Source organism: Rattus rattus, chromosome 13 (genome assembly GCF_011064425.1).
Source record: "Rattus rattus isolate New Zealand chromosome 13, Rrattus_CSIRO_v1, whole genome shotgun sequence".
NCBI lineage: Eukaryota > Metazoa > Chordata > Mammalia > Rodentia > Muridae > Rattus > Rattus rattus.
This window is the reverse complement of record NC_046166.1, coordinates 32,061,614-32,084,448: the sequence shown is the minus strand read 5'-3', so window position 1 is coordinate 32,084,448 and position 22,835 is coordinate 32,061,614. Positions and strand designations below refer to the sequence as shown.

Below are 22,835 nucleotides of genomic sequence, written 5' to 3'. Positions count from 1 at the left end.
AAGGAGTGGAAAATACTAATAGAATTCAGAAAAATAAATTTATGCATTCAGAAAAATACACTTTTTATTAAATTTTTATTCACTTTAAAACCCAATATCAACTCTTCCTCTCCTCTCAATATCCCCTCACATAAATCCTTCCCCATCCCCCTTAGAAGGGAAAACCCCCATATCTTGGTATCCTGCCCTCGCCCACATCGTCCACTCTGTACATCAAGTTGCTGTGGGACTAGGCATATCTTCTCACACTAAGACCAGACAAGGCAGTCCATTTAGCAGTGTGAGATCCACAGACTGACAGACAGGCAATAGACTCAGAGACAGCTCCTGCACTAGTTTTTTGGGGAACCCTAATGAAGACTAAGCTGCTCATCTGCTACATACGGGAGGGGCCCTAGGTCCAGCCTATTCTTGCTCTTTGGTTGGTGATTCACTCTCTGGGAGCCTCCAAGGGTCCAGGTTCATTAATCCTGTTGGTCTTCCTTTAGAGTCTTTGTCCTCTTCAAGTCCCTCAGTCTTTCAACCAATTCTTCTGCAAGTCTTCCCGAGTTCCATCTACTGTTTACAGATCCAAAGAAGTCAAACAAGAAGAGCACAAGGGAGGGTGGTTGAATCTTTCTCAGAAGGTGAAACAAAATAGATATTGGAAGTTGATGGAAAAAAGGAACTGGGTGGAAGAGGGGATGGGGAGGGGAAGGGGTACAGGGGATCACATGTAGAAAAAGCTGGGAAGAGAGAGGGACATTGACTAGGGGTGTGGGCAATCTCTAGGACATGCCAGAGACCTGGGGTGGGAAGAGGTCCCAGAAGGTCTAAGGCAACTCTATCTGAGACTCCTAGCAGTAAGGAATATACATCCTGAAGTGGCCATTTCCTATAGCCAGGCAGGACCCCCGGTGGAGAAATAAGGACAGCAACCTACCCAAAAGACCTTTGACCCAAAAGGAGTCCTGCCTACAAGATGTGCAGGAAAAAGAAGTCTGAGAGAATGGCCAACCAATGACTGCCCCAAACTGGGACTCATTCCATGGGCAAAAGTCGGTCTTTGGCACTGTTCATGATATTCCATTATGCTTGCAGACAGGAACCTAGCATAACAATCCTCTGAGAGGCTCCACCCAACAGCCAATGGAAAGAGATGTAGAGACTCACACCCAAACAGTAGATGAAAATACATTTATAATCATTGCCCGCCTGGATCTAAAGAATGATATTAATATCAGTATGTCCATTGGTTCAACTATTAAAGTCCATTTTAATGTCTCAAAGAATATTTTTAATATATATGCTAGGACATAGCTGAGGACAGACTGAACATAATTTCTAGTCTCAAGGAACTAATGGAACATTTGCGACTCTCATCATATGTCTCAAAATTTTTCAAGTAGATAGAGACTGGCTAGTTAGCAGACAGTAGGGGTCAGGGAGAATTCTGGAAGAGGATATGTCATTATAACAGTGAAAACTAGAACATATTAGCTCCATGATGAGTTAATAGAACCTTAACTGTCCCTGACTGGGAACGATAACAAAATACTCAAAACATGGGTGGGTTTTTTTTTGTTTTTTTTTTTTTGGGTTGGTTAGTTTGGTTTTTTTAATATTTTAATCTTTTTATTTATTCACTTTACATCCCTGTCACTGAACTCCCTCTGGTCACCCCTTCCACAATCCTGCCCCATCCCCGTCTATGAGAAGGTGGGCCCCCTGGGTATTCCTCCACTAAAGCACATCAAGTCTCTGCAAAGCTAGGCACATCTTCTCCCACTGAAGCCAGACAAGGCAGTCCAGCTAGAAGAAGATATCCCATGACCAGGCAACAGCTTTAGAGATAGCCCCTGCTGCAGGGACCCACATAAAGACTAGGCTTCATATATGCGTGGGGAGGCCTAGGTCCAGTCCATGTATGCTCTCTAGTTGGTGGTTCAATCTCTGAGAGCCCCAAGGGTCTAGATTAGTTGACTCTGTTTGTCTTCCTGTAGATTTTCTATCCCCTTCAGGACCCACAATCCTTCCCCCTACTCTTCCATAAGAGTTCCCAACCTCCATCCACTGTTTGATCTGTCTGAGTCAGCTGCTAGATGAAGCCTCTCAGAAGAGAGCCATGCTATATTCCTGTCTGCAAGCATAACAGGGTATCATTAACAGTGTCGAGGGCTGGCTCTTGTCCATGGGACAAATTCAACCAGCTATTGGTTAGCCATTACCTCAAAGACTTGGTATTTTTTACACCACATAAGGCCACTTCTTACTTCTCTGTCATCTGAGAAGATTGAGAGGCACTTGCGGATCCAGTACCTGGTGAGTATCTATTCTTCCTAGTTGATGCCTTCTCTATGAACTGTTACTCAGCAGAAAGAGCAAGCAAGTTCCCTGTGTCTTTCAGAATTCCCAAGTAGCTATCAATTATCAAAAGCTCCTCAGCTAGGGTTAGAGGCTAAGAGATCCCCTTCTCAGTCTATGCTGAAATATTAACCAGTTTGATCTTTTGCAGGTAAGCATGGCTGCCGTGAGTTCATAGGTACATTCGTCCTCTTCTAGCCAGAAGATGTGGTTACTTTTATTCCACTCTTCCCAGATCTCTGGCTCTTAAAATCTTTCTTCTAAATCTTTCATGATGTTCCCTATGCACTGGAGTAAGGGCTAGTGATATAAATGTCCCATTAATGGCTGAGCCATTCCACAGAGGCTTATTCTCTGTACTTCGAACAGTTGAGAACTTTCATATTAGCTGCCATCCACTGCACAAAGAAGCATTTCTGGTGAAGTCTGAGAGCTGTACTAATCTACACAGAGTTAGAAATTTAAGATCTTGTTAAGCTGCCTAACTAAAATGTCCAAATAGTAAAGATACAAGTTTGCAGGACATTTTGGTACTGCTTTCATTCAGCAAAACATTAGTACTTAGTCTACCCTCAGGGAGAGAGAGGGAACTATGAGTTCCACAACCACAGGTTCTTGGCTGGACTTACAGTACCAAGCATTCATTTCTTTCAAGATAGCCAATTTTAAATCCAATCAGAAAGTGGTTGGTTGTCCCCATAACAATTGTGTCATTATTGTTCCTATAGACTTGTCTTGACACAGCAGTTACTGTTAATAGCTTGCAGAGTTTACAGTGGCTAATGACATTTCTCCCCACAAAGTCTACATAACATCTTCCAGTACTATGAAAGATATCCAAGAGAGAAAAAGCTTCCCAGTAGGTACCTACTTGATTTCTTTGTGTCCTATGAAAAGTGTATGGTTTCTACAACAATAGGCTCTTTCCATCAAGTTCTGATGGGAAACCAGGAACAATAGCAATAGCCTACAGTGTCTGTGAGATATCTTGGATACTCCTTATCAACAACACAAAAGGAGATATCACATACATGGTACTAGGCTTTTAATGTGGGTATTAATGAAGGCCATACTTCTTAATGCTATCACACTGAGGTTTGGTTCTAGCATAGGGATTTTGGAGAAACTGAAAATATTTTCCCCAAAAACATAGGCTGTTTTCTTAAAGACTAAGATCTGGGGCTTTCTGTTCTGAAAGCTATATAGGCTCACAGTGAGAAATATTATAAACCCTCAGGTGTAAAGTGAATACTGTTATTTGCTCACTTCGCATAGCATCATGATGGCGTCTCAGTATTAATGTTCATTCTCACAGGCGAACCTTAACCATAGAAGTCTCTCTTTCCAGTGAGCAGGGATTAATGTGGAGACCCATGGCTATATAAGATGATGAGAATAAATGATGGATGGGTGCTCAAAAGAAATGCAATCCTCTCTAAGACTCAAGGGACAGCACTGACAGGAGAGCAGAAAGAATGTAAGAACAGGGAGAATGGTTGCAAAAGAGAATCAAATGTAGGTAAGATACAGACTTGTAGCCATGAACTCAAAGTAGCTGTAGATTCCTGCACTGACTACACATAAGAATATATCCACCGATGCTTGGCCTGGGAGGAGGAGGAGCTCTCTGCTCCATATTTGTTATGGGTGGATTCAAGAATAAGGAATTGTTATCTATTAAGTTCCCTATTCACCGATGACTCCACAAGTCTCCCATGGATGGTTCAAATCCAGTGGTCACACAGATGGCCCTGGTTAAATTAGATGGATCACAGAACAAAACCAAAGGATACGATTCTGAAAAAGGGACTGTTAAAGATTAGGTCAGGGTTTCATAGAGATGGCAGGGAGATGAGAGACAGTGTGCAGGAAAGAATAATCAAAATATATTGTTTACTTGCATGAAATCATCAAACAAATAAATAAAAATGAAAAATGTTTAAAAGAATGGAAGTTTTCACACTATTTGACAATGTGAGGTTTCACACTATTTGACAATGTGTGTGTGTGTGTGTTAAGGTAGAATTTCTTTGTAAAGTGGGGATATCATATTCATACTCAGTACTCTGGGGTAACTGGATAGCAGTGGTGGATCTCCACAGAAAACAGATAAGAGAAAATATAACTGATTGCTGTCTGTGTTACTTATTAGCTGATTGAGTGCATTAAACATTGACTTGTAATTTATTAAGGTCATTGGGATGGCTATTGTTGGTTATCAAACTGACTGTGTCCAGAATGGACTACAGTCCAGAAATGGAAGGCACACCTGTGATCCAGATCGTGAGGCACACCTGTAATCTGCTTAAACCTTGTGCTGGAAGCCTGTATGAGAACAATGGGAGAAGGAAGGTTCATTCTTTACCTTCACCTTGCTAGCACTTCTACTCCTTCTCTAGCATTGGAGCTTGCTCCTTTGCTAAATATAATATAATAATTAATATATATTAGCATGTACTGGCCCTGTGCTCAGATTTTACTATTGCCCATTATTCACCATTATTCCCCTTGCTTGCTTTTCCTGGTGTTTTGAAAAATTGGGCATTTTCCTTCTCAGAGCCAAAATACTAAAATCTGGAAAAAGAAGAAGCACCGATCTCAGCCATCCTTAGCTACTTAAATGGAAGCAGCACTGGCAGGAAAATGTAAAATAAAAAATGCCAAACTTCAGATTGAGCCCTAGACTCCAAAAGCCTTCAACCTGCTGCTAAAATAATTGCTAGTAAAACCTCAGTCCAACGCTCTATCTGCCAGGCTGATCATGGCAGTAGTACAAGCCATAAAGTAGAGAGGATGCAAAGGACAGGAACGCTAATCTGAAAACCCAACAGCCTGCTTCTAGATAATTAAGAGTTGACCATAAACACCTAAACTGTATGATTGTGATTACACAGCAAATACAAATAGTTTTGTTTTATGAAACTTGCATCTGCTTTGAATAGCTTGACGTTTGTTTTCCAGAATGATTTTCATATTTTCAGGCTAGTAAGAGAATATGAGCAACAGTAGAGTCCAGTGCACACATACATACACACACGCACACACACACACACACACACACACACACACACACACACACACACACACACAATCTCAACTGGACCCAGTTTGTAGTCGTGGTAATGAGTGAATACTTGGAAAAGTACATGTTAGCTGTGAAGAACCTCCTAGTCCATCTCCTGCCCCAAGAATGAGATTCCATAGTACACTTCTTTTTCCCTCATTAAAAGAAAACTATTGTTAAAGGGCAGCTGCATATTTAAACTACTCATAATACTGAACACCAAACATTTGACATTCACGAAAGCACTGTTTCCAAAACCTCTAATGCTCAAGTTGTGGGATGTAATTTGATGGTAAAAGCAAATTTAGACTTGGCTTATGAGTGTGCTTTCGGTCCTTTTGAGAGCTGACATTAAGGGAGATGGGGAGTTCATATAAAACTCTGTATTTCTGGATTCTCTTGAAAGGAAACTATGGCAAGGCAGTCCACATTCCTCTCTGGCACCCATCTGCTAGAGCGCTGGAAGACTGTGTTCTTAAATAGGCATAGGCCACCAGCTCACCACAATTACCACCAAACCATTCTCCTCATTTACAGTTGGTTCATGGACCAATTAGACATTTGAGTTCATGACTCCAGCACAAAAATATATAATTACTCCATAAAATTACAGTAGTCATAATTAGTAAATGAAGATGGCCTCAGTTTTTGATACTTCCAATAAATTTGCTCAACGCTAACAATAAGTTCATGCATGCACTATGACCTCATTATATGATATCCACAATTATACTTCAGAGAAATACTTATGGATTCTTTTACATGAACTGCTATCCTATTTTCGAAATTGCACATCATAAATCCATGATGAGTACCCAAATCCCTCCAAGAGAGAGCTGGTCTCCCAGGAGTGCTGACACACACACTTACAGGAGGGACAAGCTACAGTCAAAGACAGCAAGACCAGCCAGCACCAAAGGTAACCAGATAGTGAGAGGCAAGTGCAAGAACCTAACCAACAGAAACCAAGGCTACTTGGCACCATCAGAACCCAGTTCTCTCACCACAGCAAGCCCTGGATACCCCAACACACCAGAAAAGCAAGATTCTGATATAAAATCACATTTCATGATTATGATAGGGAACTTTAAGAAGAACATTAATAATTCCCTTTTAAAAGTACAGGAGACAAGTTTCCATCTGTGCCCAGAGCTGGGACTGTCCCACAGCCCTGTGACCTAAAACCTGCCCACAGAGAGCTGGTCTCCAAGAAGCACTCTCACTCCTAAGCCCACAGCTGGGACACCACTTTCTCTCCACTGACTTCCAAAGAGAGACCTGCCAGGAGCACACAGGGCACAGGAACCACAGAGCAGCCTGGGATAGGACACTTCCAGTCTCCATCTTTGCCCAGAGCTAAGGCTGTCCACCCAAAGGCAGGTAACTGATGCTAAATGCTACATAACTGAGGCTACACCATTTCCTCCATGATAATTCAACAGTGCCATCTAGACTTTTAAAATCGGGTTTAGTTAGCATACAAAATGTTGGGTTTCAGTATGACTTTTCACACATGTACATAATTTTTCTTTATTCTCTACTATGTCACCCACAATTTCCTCCTGCCTCACGATATTCACTCCTTTATTTTAATGTTTTTCTCAATTTCTAAAGCTTCATTCAACATTATGAAAACAAAAATATTTTCAGGCTAGAGAGATTGGTCAGTGATTAACACCACTGACTAATCGATCTTCCTGAGGACCTAGATTTAACTCCTAGCACTCACATGGCTACTCACAACTGTTTATAACTCCAGTTCTAGAGGATCCTTTGCCTTTTTCTGGTCTCCATGAAGACCAGGACACATGATGCACAAACAAACATGTAGATAGAAAAACCACACCTATAAAATATTAAAATATATTCAAATGGATGAGCTAATGGTTAGCAATGTTTCTGAATAGCTTTTTCTTTAAATATCTAAATAATTAGCATTAAAAAACTATCACAGTGTATTAACCCAGAGGACTGAGGATATAGCTCAGTCAGTAAACTGCTTGAGGGTCAGAGTCCAGATCCTAGAAGCCATGTAAAAACCTGACCAAAGTTACACATGAGAAATTCCACACAATGGGGTAGACAGGCAAAGACCGGTGGATATTTATAGTTCAATGACCTATTAGCCTAGCCCAGTGGATGAGAATGTGCTTCGGGTTTAGTGAGAGATCCTCTCAAAACTTAAGAAATAACTGAAGATGACACCCAACACCAACTTCTTGTCTCCACAGACATATATGCACATGCATGACTACATACAAGTAAGCCCTTATACAGGTACAAACAAACCATATGTACACAAGCACCACAGAAAAGAGAGATTGTGAATGCTCTGATAATCACAGTTTTATAAAACTATGCCATCAGGCTGCTATACACTAGTTCAGGAAACTTCTAGAAGCAAAGTTTCTCAGGGAAACACTTCTTTCCCCTTAGGCTCCTCTCTTTCCTATTCCTCTGCACTTTCTAAACTCTGGGTACTTTTTCAGGCTACAGTGACAAACATTTGTAATTCTTTTAAGGCACTTCAATGTAGCCTGCCAATGAGATAGCTATACTTTTTTTAAAGATGTTCTAAGAAGTAAAGCTCAACATTCAGAAGAATGATTATTTAATGGTCAATATTTGACCCTGCCAGACAGTTGTAGACATCTTTAGAGGGAACCTCCTATGAGACTACACGCATGGTTCCTCTAGCAAAGTCAACCTTACATTTAAAACTGTGTGGAATACATTCTGTGACAGCACCAGTGACATCAGTGGCAGAGCATGAGATGTCACATGAGAAGTCCTTTCTCCTTTCCTTCCTTTGTACTACAGAATTGTCACCCTCACGACTGATGACTCCCAAGAACTGAACTAGATGGTTCAATCAAAGTATGATGTCTCTCTCACCCTCATCTCTTTGAACAGTCACACAAAGGAAAATACTGTATCCAGGGTATCCTTCCAATGAGCTAGCTGTACTTTGTTTAAAGTTCTATGAAATAAAACTCAACATTCAAAGCAATGATTATATAATACACGCCTGCTAGCTGCTTGTGTGAGCAAATCTTGCTCTGTTGACTGTTTTCTTCGTGACTCCTGTAGAGTTTCTGATGTGGCCCTATCTTGGTGTGCAATTCAGAGGCATAGCAACTATTGCAGTACCTACCTGTTAACATATTTGTCCCTGTTTGTTGATATTAGCAAACTCCTGTCAATTGAACTCCTTTAAGCCCTTCCTTAAATAAAGACACTAAGGTCACCATAAATGAGATACACTTTTCTTTGTTGAACAGTCTATGGTTCGCCATTCCAGAAGTCTTGTGGGTCTTTTCTACTAGCATCTCCAATACCACTGTCTTGAGAACTCACATCATGGATGCTCTGAGTACTACCAGCATGACTGCCATCTCGAGGAATCTCCAAGAGTAGTGCTAATTCCCCTTCTTTTCTATATTGGAAATAAAGATGAGGATTGCAAATGTATATGGAGCATAAACCTGCATGTTCCATCATTTTTCTTACTGCTGTCCAGAAGGAGAAACCAAGGCAGCCTAGAATCTTAGGATCACAGCTTCTCCTCCCCCTTGATAGACTTCAATGACGTACTAGCTCCAGAAGCATGGGCTATATTGAAGCACTTGGATCAGTCAATACAGAAGCCCTAGGTGATACTTACCCTTGCTGCCCAGACCCTTGCTGCCAAGTCCATTGTAGCAGTACAGAGTCATGGTCCAGTCACCTTTCTGACTTCCAAACCCAAACTAAGACACAACTCTATGCACTTGCAACTGAAACTAAATCCTGCTGGCACCACTCTCACTTAAAGAACACATTAAAAACTGGATTTGCCTTGAGCAAATCTGGATCTAACACCTGGCAAGGACATGTAGGCAACCAACTCTGAGTGCACAATTGTATGGTTCAGTCTAAAACCAGTATGATAACTTGCTGAGCAGATGTGTCTTTTATTATGGTTTACCTTAGTTAACCTTAAAAATAATCCCCTTGACCTGAAACACACTGGGGAAAAGTAGTGGAATGTGGCGTCATGTTTTCTCTTCTCCCTTTCAGCCTTGGTCTCAAGTTGATTTTCTCTTTCAAATATAACATATTCTTTCTGGCCTCTGGGCCATTGTAAGTGTTGTTTTCTCTAAGAATCTTCTCAACTTTCAACTATCTTCCTGTTAGTTTCAAATTAAATGTCACCCACATGCCCACCTTCAAAAGCAATGGTTCTCAACTTTCCTAGTACTGCAATCTTTTAATAACCTCATGTTCGTAGTGACCTGCCCAACCGTAAAATTATTTTGTCGATTGTTCATAACTATAATTTTGCTACTGTCATAATGTGGATATCTGATATGTGACCCTCAGAAGGGTCACAACCCACAGCTTAAGAATCACTGCTCTAAAACTTAATGTAGCTCTCGCAGTTAGCTTCGAACTCCCTGCTGTCCATTTTCAAAGTAACTTGACCCTTCAATGATGTTAACTTTCATCATCGTCTAATGCAAGCTCCTATAATGTCTGCCCAGTCAAATGAGGACACTGCTATCCTTTTGCCTAGCATTGCTACTGCATGCAAACAAGAGTCATTCCAAAATTGTCTTGTCTTTCAATAAGTCTTTAATTTGAAAACTGAAAATCTGAAACTGGTAGAGGAAAATGTTGGCTTTAGAGGCAAGGACTTTATAAATATGTGATTCCTAGATTTTACATAGCTACATGAAGCTCTGTGTGTGTGTATGTCTGTGTGTGTGTGTGTGTGTGTGTGTGTGTGTGTGTGTGTTTGACACATGAAAGCAGAAGTAAAACTGTCTAGGGGGACAAATGGAACTAGTGGGGAAAAAGAAGGGGAAATAGGGAGATATTCTCAATACACAACGTATAAATGAATAAAAATGTTCTGTATAACATAGTACATAAAATGGAAATACATTAAATGAAAATGTTTTAAAAGAAAGAAAAAGTCATAGAATAAATGAATAGGAGAATCATTAAAAAGGAAGTTTAAACATTTCCTTTAAATAGTAAGAATAAAGATTACCCCTGCACAAATATTGTTGGGCATGTGTATCCATACATTAGACACTTGAAACCTGCCAGGAAGACATAGAAACAGAAAAATTGTTTGCATTGCATAAAGGAACCATTCTCCAGACTGACACATACTAATAAAATATGCCATAGAGCTGTAAATCAGTTGTCTTTTTCCAACTAGAAGCTTTGCTCACAGGACGTAGTATTAAAATACTTCCTGGGGTTAAATTTATTCTTTGAGGTAGAGAGAGCATCTTTTACTTATTTTTTTTCATCTTTATTAACATGGGTATTTCTTATTTACATTTCGATTGTTATTCCCTTTCCTGCTTTCCTGACCAATATCCCCCTAACGTCCCCCTCCCCTTCCCTATGGGTGCTCCCCTCCCCATCCTCCCCCCATTACCGACCTACCCCCAAAATTCAAGTTCACTAGGGGTTCAGTCTTGGCAGGACCAAGGGCTTCCCCTTCCACTGGTGCTCTTACTAGGCTATTCATTGCTACCTATAAGGTTGGAGCCCAGGGTCAGTCCATGTATAGTCTTTGGGTAGTGGTTTAGTCCCTGGAAGCTCTGGTTGGTTGGCATTGTTGTTCATATGGGGTCTCAAGCCCCTTCAAGCTCTTCCAGTCCTTTCTAAGATTACTTCAACAGGGGTCCCGTTCTCAGTTCAGTGGTTTAATGACAGCATTCGCCTATGTATTTGCCATATTCTGTCTGTGTCTCTCAGGAGAGATCTACATCCGGTTCCTGTCAGCCTGCACTTCTTTGCTTCATCCATCTTATCTACTTTGGTGGCTGTATATGTATGGGCCACATGTGGGGCAGGCTCTGAATGGATGTTCCTTCTGTCTCTGTTCTAAACTTTGCCTCCCTATTCTCTCCCAGTGGTATTCTTGTTCCCCTTTTAAAGAAGGAGTGAAGTATTCGCATTATGGTCATCCTTGAGTTTCATAAGTTCTGTGCATCTAGGGTAATTCAAGCATTTGGGCTAATATCCACTTATCAATGAGTGCATACCATGTATGTCTTTCTGTGATTGGGTTAGCTCACTCAGGATGATATTTTCCAGTTCCATCCATTTGCCTATGAATTTCATAAACTCATTGTTTTTGATAGCTGAGTAATATTCCATTGTGTAGATGTACCACATTTTTTGTATCCATTCCTCTGTTGAAGGGCATCTGGGTTCTTTCCAGCTTCTGACTATTATAAATAAGGCTGCTATGAACATAGTGGACCATGTGTCTTTGTGATATGTTAGGACACCTTTTGGGTATATGCCCAAGAGAGGTATAGCTGGATCCTCAGGTAGTTCAATGTCCAATTTTGTGAGAATCCTCCAGACTGATTTCCAGAATGGTTGTACCAGTCTGCAATCCCACCAACAATGGAGGAGTGTTCCTCTTTCTCCACACCCTCACCAGCATTTGCTGTCACCTGAGTTTTTGATCTTAGCCATTCTCACTGGTGTGAGGTGGAATATTAGGGCTGTTTTGATTTGCATTTCCCTTATGACTAAAGATGTTGAACATTTCTTTAGGTGTTTCTCAGCTGTTCGGCATTCCTCAGCTGTGAATTCTTTGTTTAGCTCTGAACCCCAATTTTTAAGAGGGTTATTTGTCTCCCTGCAGTCTAACTTCTTGAGTTCTTTGTATATTTTGTATATAGAGGGATATAAGCCCTCTATCAGTTGTAGGATTGGTAAAGACCTTTAACCAATCTGTTGGTTGCCGTTTTATCCTAACAACAATGTCCTTTGCCTTACAGAAGCTTTGTAGTTAATGAGATCCCATGTGTCGATTCTTGATCTTAAAGCATAAGCCATTAGTGTTTTCTTGAGGAAATTCTCTCCAGTGCCCATGTGTTCGAGATGCTTCCCCATTTTTTCTTCAATTAGTTTGAGTGTATCTGGTTTGATGTGGAGGTCCTTGAATCGCTTGGACTTAAGCTTTGTACAGGGTGATGAGCATGGATCAATCTGCATTCTTCTACATGCTGACCTCCAGTTGAACCAGCACCATTTGCTGAAAATGCTATCCTTTTTCCATTCGATGGTTTTGGCTCCTTTGTCAAAAATCAGGTGCCCATAGGTGTGTGGGTTCATTTCTGCATTTTCGCTTCTATTCCACTGGTCTATCTGTCTGTCTCTGTACCAATACCATGCAGTTTTTATCACTATTGCTCTGTAATACTCTTTGAGTTCAGAGATAGTGATTCCCCCTGAAGTCCTTTTATTGTTGAGGATAGTTTTAGCTAACCTGGGTATTTTGTTATTCCAGATGAATTTGCAAATTGTTCCGTCTAACTCTCTGAAGAATTGGATTGGTATTTTGATGGGGATTGCATTGAATCTGTAGATTGCTTTTGGTAAAATGGCCATTTTTACTATATTAATCCTGCCAATCCATGAGCATGGGAGATCTTTCCATCTTCTGAGATCTTCTTCAATTTCTTTCTTCAGAGGCTTGAAGTTCTTGTCATATAGATCTTTCACTTGCTCAGTTAAAGTCACATCGAGGTATATTATATTATTTGGGACTATTATGAAGGGTGTTGTTTCCCTAATTTCTTTCTTGGCTTGTTTCTCTTTTGTGTAGAGGAAGGCTACTGATTTATATGAGTTAATTTTATACCCAGCCACTTGGCTGAAGGTGTTTATCAGGTTTAGTAGTTCACTGGTGGAACTTTTAGGATCACTTAAATATACTATCATATCATCTGCAAATAGTGATATTTTGACTTCTTCTTTTCCAATCTGTATCCCTTTGATCTCCTTTTGTTGTCTGATTGCTCTGGCTAGAATTTCAAGAACTATATTGAATAAGTAGGGAGAGAGTGGGCAGCCTTGTCTAGTCCCTGATTTTAGTGTGATTGCTTCAAGTTTCTCTCCATTTAGTTTAATGTAAGCTACTGGTTTGCTGTATATGGCTTTTGCTGTGTTTAGGTATGGGCCTTGAATTCCTATTCTTTCCAGGACTTTTATCATGAAGGGGTGTTGAATTTTGTCAAATGCTTTCTCAGCATCTAATGAAATGATCATATGTTTTTATCTTTCAGTCTGTTTATATAGTGGATTACGTTGATGGTTTTCTGTATGTTAAGCCATCCCTGCATGCCTACTTGATCATGGTGGATGATTATTTTGATATGCTCTTGGATTCAGTTTGCCAAAATTTTATTGAGTATTTTTGCGACGATATTCATAAGTGAAATTGGTCTGAAGTTCTCTTTCTTTGTTGGGTCTTTGTGTGGTTTAGGTATAAGAGTAATTGTGGCTTCATAGTAGGAATTCGGTAGCACTCCATCTGTTTCAATTATGTGAAATAGTTTGGATAGTATTGGTATGAGGTCTTCTATGAAGGTCTGATAGAATTCTGCACTGAACCCATCTATACCTGGGCTCTATTTGGTTGGAAGACCTTTCATTACTGCTGCTATTTCTTTAGGAGTTATGGGGTTGTTTAAATGGTTTATCTGTTCCTGCTTTAACTTTAGTACCTGGTATCTGTCTAGGAAATTGTCCATTTCCTCCAGATTTTCAAGTTTTGTTGAACACAGGCTTTTGCAGTAGGATCTGAGGATTTTTTGAATTTCCTCTGATTCTGTAGCTATGTCTCCCTTTTCATTTCTGATTTGTTAATTTGGACACACTCTCTGTGTCCTCTCATTTGTCTGGCTAAGGGTTTAACTATCTTGTTGATTTTCTCAAAGAACCAACTTTTGGTTCTGTTATTCTTTGTATAGTCCTTTTGTTTCTACTTGGTTGATTTCAGCTCTGAGTTTGATTATTTCCTGCCTTCTGCTCCTTCTGGGTGTATTGGCTTCTTTTTGCTATAGAGCTTTTAGGTGTGCTGTCAAGCTGCTGATATATGCTTCTTTCTGCAGGCACTCAGAGCTATGAATTTTCCTCTTAGCACAGCTTTCATTGTGTCCCATAAGTTTGGGCATGTTGTACCTTCATTTTCATTAAATTCTAAGAAGTCTTTAATTTCTTTCTTTATTTCTTCATTGACCAGGTTATCATTGAGTAGAGCATTGTTCAACTTCCATGTATATGTGGGCATTCTTCCCTTATTGTTATTGAAGACCAGCTTTAGCCCATGGTGGTCTGATAGGACTTATTGGATTATTTCTATCTTTTTGTATCTATTGAGGCCTGTTTTATGACCAATCACATGGTCAATTTTGGAGAAAGTACCATGAGGTGGTGAGAAGAAGGTATATCCTTTTGTTAGGATAGAATGTTCTATAAATATCTGTTAAGTCCACTTGGTTCATGACTTCTCTTAGTCTGTCTATGTCTCTGTTTAATTTCTGTTTCCATGATCTGTCCATTGATGAAAGTGGGGTATTGAAATCTCCTACTATTAATGTGTGAGGTGCAATGTGTGCTTTGAGCTTTAATAAGGTTTCTTTTATGTTTGTAAGTGCACTTGTATTTGAAGCATAGATATTTAGGATTGAGAGTTCATCTTGATGGATTTTTCCTTTTTGATGAATATGAAGTGTCCTTCCTTATCTTTTTGATGACTTTTAGTTGAAAATTGATTTTATTTGATAATAGAATGGCTACTCCAGCTTGCTTCTTCCGACCATTTGCTTGGAAAGTTGTTTTCCAGCCTTTCACTCTGAGGTAGTGTCTGTCTTTGTCTCTGAGGTGTGTTTCCTGTAGGCAGCAGAATGCAGGGTCCTCATTGTGTATCCAGTTTGTTAATCTATGTCTTTTTATTGGGGAGTTGAGATCATTGATGTTGAGGGATATTAATGAATAGTGATTATTGCCTCCTGTTATATTCATATTTGGATGTGAGATTATGTTTGTGTGCTTTTCTTCTCTTTGTTTTGTTGCCAAGATGATTAGTTTCTTGCTTTTTCTAGGGTGTAGCTTGCCTCCTTATGTTGGGCTTTACCATTTATTACCTTTGTAGGACTGGATTTGTAGAAAGATAATGTGTAAATTTGGATTTGTCATGGAATTTCTTGGTTTCTCCACCTATGTTGATTTAGAGTTTTGCTGGATACAGTAACCTGGGCTGGCATTTGTGTTCTCTTAGGGTCTGTATGATATCTGTCCAGGATCTTCTGGCTTTCATAGTCTCTGGTTAGAAGTCTGGTGTAATTCTGATAGGTCTGCCTTTATATGTTACTTGACCTTTCCCCCTTACTGCTTTTAATATTCTTTCTGTGTTTTGTGCATTTGGTCTTTTGACTATTATGTGACAGGAGGAGTTTCTTTTCTAGGCCAATCTATTTGGAGTTCTGTAGGCTTCTTGTATGCTTATGGGCATCTCTTTCTTTAGGTTAGGGAAGTTTTCTTCTATGATTTTGTTGAAGATATTTACTGGTCCTTTGAGCTGGGAGTCTTTACTCTCTTCTATACCTATTGTCGTTAGGTTTGATCTTCTCATTGAGTCCTGGATTTCCTGTATGGTTTGCACCAGTAGTTTTTTCTGGTTTACATTTTCTTTGACCATTGTGTCAATGATTTCTATGGAATCTTCTGCTCCTGAGATTCTCTCCTCTATCTCTTGTATTCTGTTTGTGATGCTTGTATCTACGGCTCCTTGTTTCTTCCTTTGGTTTTCTATATCCAGGGTTGTCTCCCTTTGTGCTTTCTTTATTGCCTCTGTTTCCATTTTTAATTCCTTCACCTGTGTGATTGTGTTTTCCTGGAATTCTTTCAGGGATTTTTGTGATTCCTCTCTATAGGTTTCTACTTGTTTATTTATGTTTTCCTGCGTTTCTCTAAGGGAGTTCTTTATGTCTTTCTTGAAGTCCTCCAGCATCATGATCAAATGTGATTTTAAATCTAGATCTTGCTTTTCTGGTGTTTTTGGATATTCAGTGTTTGCTTTAGTGGGAGAATTGGGCTCCAATGATGTCATGTAGTCTTGGTTTCTGTTGCTTGGGTTCCTGTGCTTGCCTCTCGCCATCAGATTACCTCTAGTGTTACTTTGTTCTGCTATTTCTGACAGTGGCTAGGCTGTCCTATAAGCCTGTGTGTCAGGAGTGCTGTAGACCTGTTTTCCTGTTTTCTTTCAGCCAGTTATGGGAACAGAGTGTTCTGCTTTCAGTCGTGTAGTCTTTCCTTTCTACTGGTCTTCAATTGTTCCTGTGGGCTTGTGTCCTGAGTCCACCAGGCAGGTCGCTTGGAGCAGAAAAGTTAAGTTGGTCTTACCTGTGGTCCCTCAGCTGAAGTTGCTAGTGGGGGGCTGCTTTTGAGCTCTTCATTAGGGCGGCAACCAGGAGGGCCTTTGCCGCCTTTTCCGGTGCCTCCCTGCACCAGGGTCCCAGATGGCATTAGGTGTCAGAAATGTGGGCAGAGTGTAGTCTCTTCTGGCTTCCCAGGTGTGTCTGTCCCTCTGAAGGTTTAGCTCTCCCTCCCCACGAGATTTGGGTGCAGGGAGCTGTTAATCGGGTTCCTTCAGGTCCGGGCAGTGTCTGGACCATAAGAGATCTACCGCTTGAGTGCCCCTATCTTCAGGTTCCCAGAGGCTGTATACAGTTTCCTCTTGGGCCAGGGATGTGGGCAGGGGTAGGCAGTATTGGTGGTCTCTCCCACTCTGCAGTCTCAGGAGTGCCCACCTGTCTGGGCGGTGAGCTCTCTCTCCCATGGGGAGCAGGGAGCAGGGAGCTGTGGGCAGGGATCAGGGAGGTTTGCCTCTTTTATTTATAAACAAGTGTCTCCTAATCAGCTCCTTCTTGACTATCCTATTAGTAGCAGAAATCAGGAAAATAGATGCATAGCACTGGACAAAATTGGTCAGACATGACCAAAGTGCAGTCAGGATTAAAAAAAAAAAAAATGTGCTCTGGGACCTTCTTGCCCAAATGTAAACTGCGAAACATTGGCCAAAGAACAATCTAAAATAAATTTTACATGAGCACAGATCTACAAGAGAAGTCCTTTGTAATGCTTTCCAGGGCACGTCGCTTTTGAACGTTCCATACCCAAAATATTATATGGAGGAAAACGTCACCTTATGAGCCTTTCCATGAAGCCTTTTCTATTTTAATGAATGTCATATACAAGGAAATGGTCTATATAACAAAGCCTCCCTGAACACTATTGCTGGGATACATCAGTTAGTTTAGACTTTCCACTTTAATCTTGGGAGAAACACATTCTAAATGCCTTTAGCAAGTCGTGCATGGGCTATTTTCTTCTCTGTGTGGGATTTATTTCAAAAGGCCCAGCCGAGCTCACATTTGTGGCATTCACCAGGCTAACTAAAGGGAAACAAATTGGCCAAGTATCATGTAAATGACATGGACATGTCTTTCAATGGTTTGTAAGCACTAAAACTTAGGGAGCGTAGACATTTGTTCAGTTTTCAACAACTCTCATCATTTAAAGACTACCTGGATGAGTTCAAGGAGTAACAGTAGGCTAAAAAAAAAAATGTGAATTAATAAAGAATCAATAATATTGCTAATATGTTATGGCAATAAGCTTATGAATAAAGATGCTGTCTGTGCTGAAAGCAAGTCCTGCTGATGAGACAATGTTGATGGAAGTAAAAATAACTTCTCTTTTTATGGAAAAATGCGGTTGGTGCCTGCCTCTTTCACAATGCTAATGATTGCCAGTGAGGGTGTTTCGTGCATTTTGTGTTTCTTCTTTACAACATTGGACACATGCTGAGAAAGTTCCAATAGAATACCACTTAGTACTTGTATCAAAAAGTACAAGTTCACATTAATATACATTAAAAACTTATCAGCTTCCCACATTGGCAGTAATAGGCATCACAATTTTAACAACTTTGGCATACCCTGCTTAAAATAATAGTTGCAATCTATTGTTCTGTTTAATAGGTCTAGACTGTGGCAAGTTAATAATTCTTCTAGATGGTATGACATCTCTTCTTCCTGGAAGCAAATTAGGAAAAAGACAAAAGCAAATTTCTTTGGATTTGTGGACAGGAGAAGAAGCTGACTTATGACTGTTCATTCAAAACCAAAATATTTCTTCCACTCAAGAGAGCTGGGGGGCAAGAAATCAGGAAGAAAATACTGAGTAGTTTAAGTGATGGTAATATTCCTACCTCCTAAACCAATTACCTATTTGAAAGTTAGTATTAGGAAAGAGAAGGCTATGAAGAAGGCACAGCCCTGACACCAATGCCCTCCCCTGTTTTATCTCAGCCAGGTATTACTAATATCCTAGATACTAGAAATACTAGATTACTAGTAATTGCTAACAATAGATTACTAGTATGATGAAATAATACTAGTAATTACTAATAATACTAAATTACTAGTATTACTAGATAATACTAATCACTGTTTTTGCTGAACACAAATGAAGGTATCCACATCTAAGCCCTTATTTTACACAAGCTTAACACACGGTTAAGTTCAAAATAACACTCTCTATTGTTCTGCCTTCAAAATTGAGAGCTATGGTTTGTGCATGGCTAACGTCTGACAAGCTATCAAAGAAAACTGTGTAACTTTTATTGTGCATATGTGGGAGTTCTCTTTATGGCCCAGCAATGTGTGGGTGATAGAACACAGGGAGAAAAGCAGCATGGTTATTTTTTAAATCCATGTGCATCTCACAAAATGTCTACAAGTTGACTATTCTGTTGCTATTCAGGTTTTCATACAGTGATGGCAGACAAATCAGGAAGTTCTTAAGTAGATATCTTTTCCTTCTAATCTGGAGAAATGTCTTGCTGAGACAATAGAAACTGTCAGCAAAATTTAAAATATTTAGATTGGAAAACAAAACATGAGGGTCAAAGTGGGAAATTAATATATTGTGTTCAAGTAATAAAGCAGAGATGCTCGTGATAAATTATTCCCAAAGTATCATGAAAGTGTTTAATCATTGGTCTAAGTCTCTTTGATTTTATGAGTCCCTAAAGCATCTAGAAAGCAGTTTCTACACTGTGTTGCACAGTGTTTCCCAACCTGTAGGTTGTCATGCGCTAGGAGTTCTTCAAACCTTTCACAGGGGCATATCAGATATTTACATTACAATCATAACAGTAGCAAACTTACAGTTATGGAGCAGCTTTGAAAATAATGTTACAGTTGGGAATCGTCACAACATGAGGAACTGAACTAAAGGACTGCAGCATTAGGAAGATTTAGAACCACTGCTGTAGTACGTCACCTGCAGAATAACTAAGAAAATGTTCTACTTCTTGTGATTCTCTTCTATTTTAATGAGATGTCTTCCTGGTTACATAAGTTGCCTGTAATTTCTTACAACACAGAAAAGGTTTTTTCATTCGAAGTTTTGAAACTTATTGCTAAGCAACACCTCTTTTTAAAAAGTCATTATCATGATCGTTCACTATGGCTATTGCTAGCAAACCAAATGGATAGCACACATTCAACTATAAGTCAATAATTAATTTTCTACAATTTCATTATTATTTAAGAAACTTCTCAATATCTTAAAGATTTATTTATTTATTTTTCATGTATATGTGTACACTGTAGCTGTCTTCAGACACACCAGAAGAGGGCATCAGATTCCATTACAGATGGTTGTGAGCCACCATGTGGTTGCTGGGAATTGAACTCAGGACCTCTGGAAGAGCAGTCTGTGCTCTTAACCACTGAGCCATCTCTCCAGCCCCTATCTTAAAGCCCAGTCAAACAAAAGGTTTATGTCCACCTTCTGATTTTTAAAATGTTGAAGTTTGAATTCTTAATTCAAGAGAGAAATTATATTTCCCTTATTTTAAAATAAATTACGGGGCCATCTAACTGGTCAACAAGTTTGGAATAATTTGTACTGCAGCTAATTCCTTTTTGACTTCTCTGTACACATCAGTATTCTGAAAATCCTTATTGTCTTTGGTAAATATTAGTCCTTTTTATCTTTCAGTTCGTTACATAAAGCATTCTATATTTCTTCCTATATTTACCTCTTTGTTGTCAAAATATCAATTATTTGTCACTTACTTGAATTTTTCAGTGCTTATATTTATTTTTTCCTTTGGTACTTATGACATTTTTCATGGTTTGTTTGTTTGTGTTGACACAGGGTTTCCTTACATAGCCCAGGCTGGCCTGAAGATTGCAATCCTCCTGCCTCAGTCTTGAAGTTACAGGAGTGCACCGCCACATCCTCGTTTTGTGTGATTCCAATCAAGTATGTGTTTATGGTTACAAATAGCTCTACTTGCCAAAACCAATCCTGACCACTGGTTGGATAATACGTGACAGCATAGCAGTAGCAGCAAGTCTCTTTGTCTTTGAAATTGGACTATAACAGCCTCTGTCAGAATTTTGAAGAATAGTGCTTAAAATGAAATATAAACTCCCTGCCATGCTTATCCCATGAAAAATTGTAATCACTGCTTCAAATCAGATGGCAACTTGTTAGGAACAACCTTGGTCATGTCCGGATATGACAGACATTTTCCAAAGCCATCATCCAATAAACAGAAGAGTGATCCAAAGACTTTTTGCCTTCCGCAGCCAACTTTCAGATTTTATGAATGCAGTTCTCCTCAACATATAATGAGTGGGCCAGTGTTACGTTTGCTGCCTCGGAATCATGAATTTGATATGAACAATTTCCCAAAACTTCCATTTTTGTCATTTCAATTGATGGTGATGGTTTCATTTCACAGAAAATTTGATACTGCAGGTTTGATCTGACCAGTTCCACTGTGAATTTGATGAGAATAACTTCCTTGCTCACTTTTCCTTTGAATACAGAGCTTGTAACACCCTGTTTGTGAGTTTCCTGCGGCCTTTGCTCATTTTCCTAGCTTCCAGTTGTTTGCGTTTGATGTAGTCATCTCAACATTTCTTTCTGATTTTTTAGCTTCTATTCCTTTAACTCCAATTTTGAATTTTGTATTTTTATTGTGATTTTTAATTGAATACAATCTTGATGATCTGAAGTTGGAATGAACAAACTTTACTTACTGTAAAAGATCAAGAGTTATTTTCAGCCTGAGGAGTCAGGTAGTCTGGAACTCTAATGTTGTGACATAAAACCATTATTAGGACTAATCACAAAAATGCAGACAGACAGTTGTGGAGCAGAAGATTGACCAGCTGATCAGATGCTGTCGAGATGGACAGCACAGAGAATAAATCTAAATTTGGTGCAAATGCCACCATGGGAGTGTCCCTGGCTGTCTGCAAAGCTGGGTGTCCCTTTACCGTCACATTGCTGACTTAGCCGGCAACCCTGAAGTCATCCTGCCAGTCCTAACTTTCAATGTGATCAATGGCGGTTCTCATGCTGGCGACAAGCTGGCCATGCAAGAGTTCATGATCTTGCCTGTGGGGGCATCTTGTTTCCAGGAAGCCATGTGCATTGGAGCAGAGGTTTACCACAACCTGAAGAACATCATCAAGGAGAAGTACAAGAAAAGACGCCACCAGTGTGGGGTGATGAGGGTGGATTCCCACCTAACAATCTGGAGAACAAAGGAGCAGTGGAACTGCTCAGGACTGCAATTGCAAAGGCCGGATTCACTGGTCAGGTTGTCATCGGCATGGATGTGGCTGCCTCTGAGACCTACAGGGCTGGCAAGTATGACCTGGACTTCAAGTCTCCAGATGACTCCAGCCGGTACATCACACCCGACCAGCTGGCTGACCTGTACAAGTCCTTCATCAAGGACTACCCAGTGGTGTCCATTGAAGATCCCTTTGACCAGGACGACTGGGATGCTTGGCAGAAGTTTACAGCTGGTTTACATCCAGGTGGTAGGGGATGACCTCACAGTGACCGATTCTCCGCAGATTGCCAAGGCAGCAGGCAAGAAGTCCTGCAACTGCCTCCTGCTCAAGGTGAACCAGATTGGCTCTGTGACCGAGTCTCTGCAGGCGTGTAAGCTGGCCTAGTCCAATGGGTGGGGTGTCACGGTGTCCCATTGATCTGGAGAGACTGAGGATGCTTTCATTGCCGACTTGGTGGTAGGGCTCTGCACTGCGCAGATCAAGACTGGTGCCCCCTGCCGATCTGAGTGCCTGGTCAAGTACAATCGATCCTTAGAATGGAGGAGGAGCTGGACAGAAAGCCAAGTTTGCTGGCAGGTCCTTTAGGAACCTACTGGCCAAGTAAGGCATGGACTGGAGATCCCTGGAGCTACCAGATCCTCTGTCCCTGATGTCATCCAGGCGGCTCAAGGCCGGCCCAGTGCTTGCCACTCCCATGTCACTGCTTCCTTAGACGTCCACCCCTGACCACCTGGAGCCCAGTTGGAGACCCCAGCTTTGTAATCATGTGATTGGTCTGAATCATTGTTTTGGTCACCTGACTTCCCAGCTAGTGTCTGGAACCCTCTGAACTCCAGTGTAATCCTCTAGGGTGCCCACACCAGCAAGACTCATCCGTGGTTTACATGCAAACGTAAAAGCCTCAGAAGCCTGTTGTGCTTTGCCCTGAAGTTATCTGTATTTTGATGTTAATT

The 22,835-nt window shown here is 40.4% G+C and overlaps 1 pseudogene; it reads left to right on the top strand.

The window, feature by feature from the left end:
- The first annotated feature begins 17,983 nt into the window (after nt 1–17,983).
- LOC116915005 lies at nt 17,984–22,486 on the top strand (annotated as a pseudogene).
- The last annotated feature ends 349 nt before the right edge of the window (nt 22,487–22,835 follow it).